The following is an 8,489-nucleotide window of genomic DNA, read 5'->3' as shown; positions in this document are numbered from 1 at the left end:
TGCAAATCTAGGAATTCTGAAAAATAGTTAATTAAATTATTTTAATTTCTTATTGATTATGTGATATGCATGATTATATGTTCAATAGGATTTTATTGTCATTATGCATAAAATTGCATTTTTAAGGATTAATCAAGTTGTGATCGAAGAACGTAGACCGATGGCTGAATAACGAAAAATGTTTTTATTAAATAATTATTTTTGATTATTTAAAATATGATTGTGGGTTTTTCTTATTTTTGAAAATAAGGGGTTTTGAGGTGATTTTATACGCCGGGACGTAAATTTTATCGACGTTGGTTTTTCAACAAAAATACGAATTTTTTGGCAACCCGTCTATTAAATTCGCAAACTTATTTTTACCAAAATTATTTTAATACTTTAATTAAATCCTAATTAAAAATAATGGGCCTTAATTGTTGGCTTAATAGGCGTAATGTTTAATTAGTATTTAATTTATAAAACTCACCCTAAACCTACACTTTTGTGCACGCGACTTTCTGAATTGTGGGCATCGAAAACACTCCTCATAGAACACGGCACACACACACAAATTGAAGCAAAATTTCGGTGGAAGCTCAAGGAGAGTTCAAGCCACGGTTCCCGCTCCGTTCTTCGCAATCGACAACACCTATTTCGTGCGTTTAAAACGCAAAGACACGCCTATTCTTCCTTTTAAAACCATCATCACATCATATTAAATTTTTATGCAAGAAAAGTTTGGGAAATAAGTGACATCTTGAATAAATTTCGTTTTTATGCAATCCATGAGTTTTCGAGCATGATTTTGATTCCAACTTTGGATGTTTACATGTATATAAGGGCTGCCATGATATAGGATGTGTTTAGGCATAATTTTTCATGGTATTTAGAGTCCTAGATAACCAACAAAGCACCACACAATCATATAACGCATGCTAGCAGCAAGTTGCTGTCATGGGGTGTATAGGTCTCGGTTTTGATGAGTTGTTGGCTAGGCTTGGGTTGGCTTGGTTCTAGGGCTAGCCAGGGCCGTGGGGGAGTCAAGGGTAGGGTCTTAATCATGCTAGGGTTCGAAATAAATGGGCTGGGAGGAGTCCTATCCATCAAGGACTCCTACCCAAGAATTGGCAGCAGGTGTGCGCAGGTTTTAGAAGCTGGTGCGAGGAGAAAGGTGCTCGGCCAGGGGACTTGGGCTGGGCTAGGTGAGGTCCTAAGAGTCCTAAGAGGGTGCATGAGGAGCTGGTTCAGGGATTGGGTCGTTGGGTAGGCGGCTAACAACAAAAACGAGGGGAAGGGTCAATGACAGCAAGGTTGCGTGAGGGTGCTGTCCAACTTCAGGAGTTTGCTGCTCACGTTTAAGGGCTTGGGTTGGTATGGGTATGGTCTAGGCGTGGCTCGAGAAAATTAGGAGATGGCTCGGTGTGTTCGATAAAGTGTCAAAAACGGAAATAATAAAGCTAAAATTAAATCCAAGGGTCCACATGGGTGGCTCATGACTTGAAAGGGTAGGATAAATCATAAAAAATGCTATGTTAAAAATTTGGGATCAAAATAACGAGTTTTGGATTTATCCGGGATTTAATCGCCGCACGAAACGCTAATTAACAAGTTAATTGAAACGCCTAGTTTTATGCCTTATAAAATTATGAAAAATTAGGGTTAAGCTTAAATAATTATTATAAGTCTATTTTTTTAATTTGGGAGTTTTATAATAAGGTTTGATTTAATTCGAGATTAAAACGCATTAATACGTCACATTTAAAGATTAATTTAATAGTCATCGAATTATGCCAAATAAAAATATGAGAAAATTCATGTAGGCTTAAATAATTATTTGGAACATGTTAGAATCAATGAAATTAAGAAAAAGTTAAAACGTGAAATTTTACGTCTAGCGGTAAAACGGTCTTTTTACACCTAGAAATTAGTAAACGTCATGGCAGTGCCCTAAATGCTATTTTACATGCTGATATGATTATTTTTAATGGTTATGTATGTTTTATGATTTAATATGTCAAAAATGTATTTTTAATTGTTTGTGGATTTAATATGTTAAAATGTTTATGTTTAAGGATTTTTAGGATTTAATATGTTAAGACGTTTGTTTTAAAATGTTTATGGAATTTTTATACGTTAAAACTGTTTATTTTAAAAGTTATGAATTTTTATATGTTAAATTATGATTTTTAAATGTTTAAGGATTTTTATGGTTTAATCTTTGACATTTAAAAGAAATGGTGAATGCTTGGTTTCAAAAATAAAAACGATACGTATATGCATGGTTTTTATTAAGTGGTGATAACATGTTGAAGGATGTGAAGGGATTGTGACTACTGATATGTTGGAGATATCGTGAGGGTTCTGGTCTCAGTAGGAGCCCGACGATCGTATTTCCTTGGATACGGATACGAATACGTGATACAAATACGAATACGTGATACGAATACGAATATGGGATACGAATACGAATATGTTAATACGTTGGCCAAGGCCTAGTTGACGGTTGAGAGTGTCACTGGTGTCTCCGCTGCCCAGTACTGTGGTTACATGTAGATGGATCCATCGCCCAATACGATTAAGAATACGAGTCACAATCACGATCTGAATTCAACAAAAACGAGCATGAACATGAACATGAATATGGATAAGAATATGGACATGAATACGTATATGGATATGATATGAATATGTTTATGTGATATGTTTAAGATTTTGAAAACGTTTAAGTTTAAAGTTTATGCATTGTCAAGAAAATGATATCTTAAGTACAAGTATTTTTCACTGTTATATGTTAACTGTATTATGTATTACTTGTTATCAAGGATAGGACGTGTTGAGTCTTTAGACTCACTAGATGTGTATGATGCAGGTGATATAAATAACTATGATATTGGAGGTCTTGACGAGTGACTTGCTGGACTGTCGGTGCACATAACCCGAGGACCAGCGCTTCTATTTCCGCATTTAAGTTTATGATTTTAAGTTAAAGATTTTTAATACATTTTATTTATGTTTTTGAGAGATTTTGAGAGGTTTAGTATAGGATACACTTTTCAACATTTATTGCTTTTTAGGTTTGGTAAAACGATTTATGATTTCATTTTATGACTATTGCAGTTGATTTTTAAAATGCTAATTGGTTGATTTTTATTTTTAAATGGTAAAATATTTTCTTGGGGTAAAGGTACATGGCTGAGAAATCGAGTGTTTAAAAAAAATTCTAGTACTTTTTAAGAAAACGAATTAGCAGACGTTTCATAAGGATATACCTGCACTTGCTACTGTGAATGGTTCAGCTCCCACTGGTGCAAATTTGATTACCTTAATGCCACAGCCAATAGTAACTCTATACTTCGAGAGTCAATCCATTTCCAATATCAGATCAAAATCAGTCATCCTCAGAACTATCAATTCAGCATGCATCTGATGGCCTTGGACATATATTGGACACCCTCGCACAATCTGATCTGTCTGTAATTATTGTCCAGAAGGTAAGGCTTTGGCGAGTTGTGTCTCTGTTGTACTTGCTATAATGCCCAGTCTTCTTAAAAACGATTCCGAAATAAAGGAATGCGTGGCTCATGAATCTAGTAAAACAATAGTAGTAATACCAAAAATCGAGAACATACCGGTGATCATCGATGTATCCGCATCCACTTCCTATTTAGTCATGGAGAAAAGGTGTCCATGTACTTTCTCAAAGCTTATTGGACAATTCCTGGCGAGATGCTCTTGGTTTTTGCAACGATAACAAACATTGTGTAAGGACCGTGTATCGTATTATCGTAAATCCTATGTGATTATCGATAATTAATGGAATTGTCATGTGATTATGTATTTGATGTATATCATGACAATGGAATTGAGAAACAAATATTGTACATGAGTTGATGTTGTATGAATTTGATTTGAAAGGCCGGACGCCAATACGTACAAAATCAAACATTCTGTACAGAACATGTGGCGCCCGAGCGGTAGAAAATTACCGCCCGAGCGCCAGGGTATCTGAAATGAGTATTCGGGCAGAACACCCCGCGCCCGAGCGGTAATGTTCGACCGCTCGAGCGCGGCACAAAGAATTCTCGAGGACAGAACATGCGGCGCCCGAGCGGTAACTTTCGACCGCTCGAGCGCGGAACAACTTACGTTCGGGGACAGAATGTCTCGCGCTCGGGCGCGAGAATTCTACCGCCCGAGCGCGGAAGCGGTGGAAGGATAAGAACGTTTTGCTATTCGATTTCTTCATTTCGTACGTAGCAACTTCGAGAGAGACACGAGAGCATTCGATTTCTTTCTTCTGAATCGACTTCGAAACGCCGTCTAAACGCGAAACAAATTATATATTTGTTATCTGCGCATCGAAGGCTTCTGACTGAGGTAATTTTCTTCGAGTTCCAGCAGCTTTAAATATCATAGTGCTGGAATAGCATGTATTTGAAGTTGAATTTCTGATATGTAGTAGAATAACCGACAAGAAACTAGTATTCGAAGTCGGAATTAAATTATGATATGATTTTGATTTGATATGAATTTATGAAGTTTCAAATGATATTTGAAACTCATATTATTGATTTTGGAGTATGTTATTGATTGAAATGAATATGTAATTGATGTAGATAAAGTGTATCTTCAAGCTACATCAATTGGAACGAAGAATTGAGGTATGTTGCGACCGGGTAACATACGACAGGTATCTGTATTATATGATATATGATTGGATTGATTGGATTGGAATACGTGTCTATGTGCCTATTGGATGATTTGATGTGGCATACATGACATTGAGATTTGAGTATCGATGTATAAAATAAATATTTTGTTAACACACATCATTTTATGCATACATCGATACATGACATGCACGTTGAGCTATGATCCTTGGATACCCTGATATGATTTGATTGGATTCCGGGGTTTGTGAACACAATGCTATGTTTGGTATTATATGACCCTTAAAACATAGACATTTGTGGCCCCATATGATTGGATATGAGATGTGGGATTGACGACGCTTCGTCGACGTTGTCATATGTGTATTCCCATATCGGCCGGTGTGCCAGCTCGAGCATTGATTTGATTTGATAGCGATTCGATTGATTCTGACATGTGCTCAGTGGATGGACATTTGACCCTATACCTCCACGACATACATGCATTGCATAACATATATCATTGTTTAGATATCTGTGGTATATATGATTGGTTGTTCCATACGGAGCTTTGCTCACCCCCAAGGGGGGCTGTTGTTGTCTTTGTGTGTGGACAATGGCAGGTACTCCAGGATATCAGGAGGTCAGAGAGGGCACTTCTGGAGGAAGCCACAGCTTGGGCTGAGGTTTTTTGTTTATGTCTTGTTCCCAGTATATATGTATATGTATCTATATACCGGGGCATGTCCCGAGGATATGAGTTGTTTGTATATGATTGGTTTTGATTATGTGTGGGCGTGTTTTATGATTTGAATTTAGATACTATTTTTAGTATTTAAATATCAGAAGAGATGTTTTGGGCTCGTCGTAAAAGAAATTTTAAACCCGTTTTCCGCTGTGATTAATTAACCCTAATCAAATTGTGTTGTAATAACGATTAGGAGCTAAGGGCCCCACACAGAGTGGTATCAGAGCATAGCTGGGAATGCTCTATTGAGTCTTGTGTACACTTGAATAGGCACAAATGAATTGTGCGTATGTGGTTGATTTATTTGTATTACTTGCTCTTACCTGATTTGATTTGAGTAAGTATATGATGAGATTGATGATATGAAATGATGAGATTATGAGATTAATATTGATCTGTGATATTCATCATTGATTTGTAGATGGATCACACAGATGAAGTTGCGAGTAGTAATACTGAGAGGATGGTTGGACAATTTGAAGGATTGTCCATGGATGTGGTGATGGCTCGATTCCAGGATTTGAAACCACCGAAGTTCTTTGGCACCGAGAGTGCTGAAAGAGCTGAGGCCTGGCTGAAGGACATCGAGCATTTGTTTAATATTGTTGAGTATTCTAAAGCTCGGAGACTGAAACTTGCTTTGTATCAGCTGAAAGACCGAGCTAAATCTTGGTGGGAAGCCGCTGAGATTGGATTGAAAGAGGCCGGGACTGAAGTCACCTGGGATGTCTTCAAGGCCCAGTTTTTGGAGCAGTATTCTCCTCCTTCTTATTATACTGCTCAGGAGAATGAATTTAATAATCTGCAGCAGGGAACGATGACTGTTGCAGAGTATGCTTCTAGATTTTCTACTCTGTTGAAGTATGCACCTCACGTAGCTGGAAATGCGAGGGCAAAATATAACAGGTTTGTAAATGGTTTACATCCTGTTTTATATACATATGTTGTTTCTGGATTGCCTACCAGCTACGCAGAGGCAGTTGAACGAGCCAAGGCAGCCGAAGCTGGACTTAGGAGAGGAGGTCCACAGTATACTCCTCCACCTCCGGTGTCAGCTCAGCAGCCTACTTTGAGGCCGAGAGGTAAGAAGTTCAAGAAGACTGGTTCTGTTTCTTCGTCTTCTTCGAGCTCTAGTGGATCTCAGAGAGGGAGTCCTGTGATTGCTCCCTATTGTAGTCATTGTGGAGGCAAACATACTATCGAGCAGTGTCGAGGTATGTCTGGTACTTGTTATCAATGTGGGCAGGAAGGCCATTTCTCTCGAGTATGTCCGAACAGGGGTACGACTTCTGCTCAACCCCAGCCAGGATTTAGAGGTGGCCCTAGTATGATGAGACCTGCTGTTCCTGTTCCATCTTTTCAGCAGTCGAATGTACCAAGAGCTCGAGGACCTGGTGGCCAGACTGCCCAAGGCCCTCAGCAAGTTAGAGTGTATGCCATGACTGAGGATCAGGCGAGAGAAGCTCCTGGTGGTGTAATTGCAGGTATTTGCACGCTTTGCGATTATCCTGCACGTGTTTTATTTGATACAGGAGCATCTCATTCATTCATATCTCATGCATTTGTTGCATCTCACGATATTGAATGTACTCCGTTGTATGATACTTTGTCGATAGCCACGCCAGCAGGAAAGATTATTTTGTCTGAGAGAGTTGTGCATAATTGTGTATTGATATATGAGGATAACGTGGTATTCCTGAATTTGATTGTCCTTCCTATGCACGACTTCGATTGTATTTTTGGCATGGATATCTTGATGACAAATCGAGCTACCGTTGATTGTTGTCACGGAGTGGTTCGATTTCGACCGATCGATGGACCCAAGTGGAATTTTTATGGCAAGGGTTCCCAAGCCAAAATTCCATTGGTATCTTCCTTGGAAATGTCTCGATTGTTGATTAGCGGAGATGAGGGTTATCTTATCTACGCTATTGATATTTCGAAGAAAGAATCTTCCTTGTCTGAAATTCCTGTTGCGAAAGAGTTTCCGGATGTATTTCCCGATGAGATTCCTGATTTTCCTCCTCATCGAGAAGTTGAGTTTAGTATTGATCTTGTGCCGGGGACTGCGCCTATATCTAAAGCTCCCTATCGCATGGCACCACTGGAACTGAAAGAATTGAAAGAACAATTACAGGATCTTCTCGATAAGGGATATATTCGACCGAGTGTATCACCTTGGGGAGCTCCAGTTTTATTTGTTCGAAAGAAAGATGGTACGATGCGAATGTGTATCGACTATAGACAACTGAATCGGGCTACTGTGAAAAACAAGTACCCACTTCCGCGTATTGATGATTTATTTGATCAGCTTCGGGGTACTTCTGTTTACTCGAAGATTGATCTTCGTTCTGGGTATCATCAAGTGCGTGTTCGAGACGAAGATGTACCCAAGACTGCTTTTCGTACGAGGTATGGCCATTATGAATTCCTGGTTATGCCTTTTGGTCTTACGAATGCTCCTGCTATTTTTATGGATTTAATGAATCGGGTCTTTCGAGATTATCTAGACCGATTCGTTATTGTGTTTATTGATGATATTCTTGTGTATTCGAAATCGAAGAAGGAGCATGCTGAACATCTGAGACTGGTACTTCAGACTCTTCGTACTAGTCATCTGTATGCCAAATTGTCCAAATGTGAATTCTGGATGGACAAAGTGGTATTTCTGGGCCACGTCATTTCGAGACATGGCATATCTGTTGATCCTTCGAAGGTCGAAGCGGTATTGAATTGGCCAAGACCTACGAATGTTCCTGAGATCCGAAGCTTCATGGGTTTAGCTGGTTATTATCGTCGTTTTATCGAAGGATTTTCGAAGATAGCTAAACCTATTACTCAACTGACACAGAAGAATCAGCGATTCATTTGGTCAGATGAATGTGAAGCTAGTTTTCTTGAATTGAAGACGAGATTAACCACAGCACCTGTGCTTACTATTCCCTCAGGTACCGGAGGATTTGTGGTTTGTACAGATGCGTCTGGTAAAGGGTTGGGTTGTGTTCTGATGCAACATGGCAAAGTGGTTGCTTATGCATCTCGTCAATTGAAATCTCATGAAGCACGTTATCCCGTCCATGATCTCGAATTGGCCGCCATTGTGTTTGCTT

The sequence above is a fragment of the Primulina eburnea genome, chromosome 15 (genome assembly GCF_022965805.1).
Source record: "Primulina eburnea isolate SZY01 chromosome 15, ASM2296580v1, whole genome shotgun sequence".
NCBI lineage: Eukaryota > Viridiplantae > Streptophyta > Magnoliopsida > Lamiales > Gesneriaceae > Primulina > Primulina eburnea.
This window is presented reverse-complemented; position numbering follows the sequence as displayed.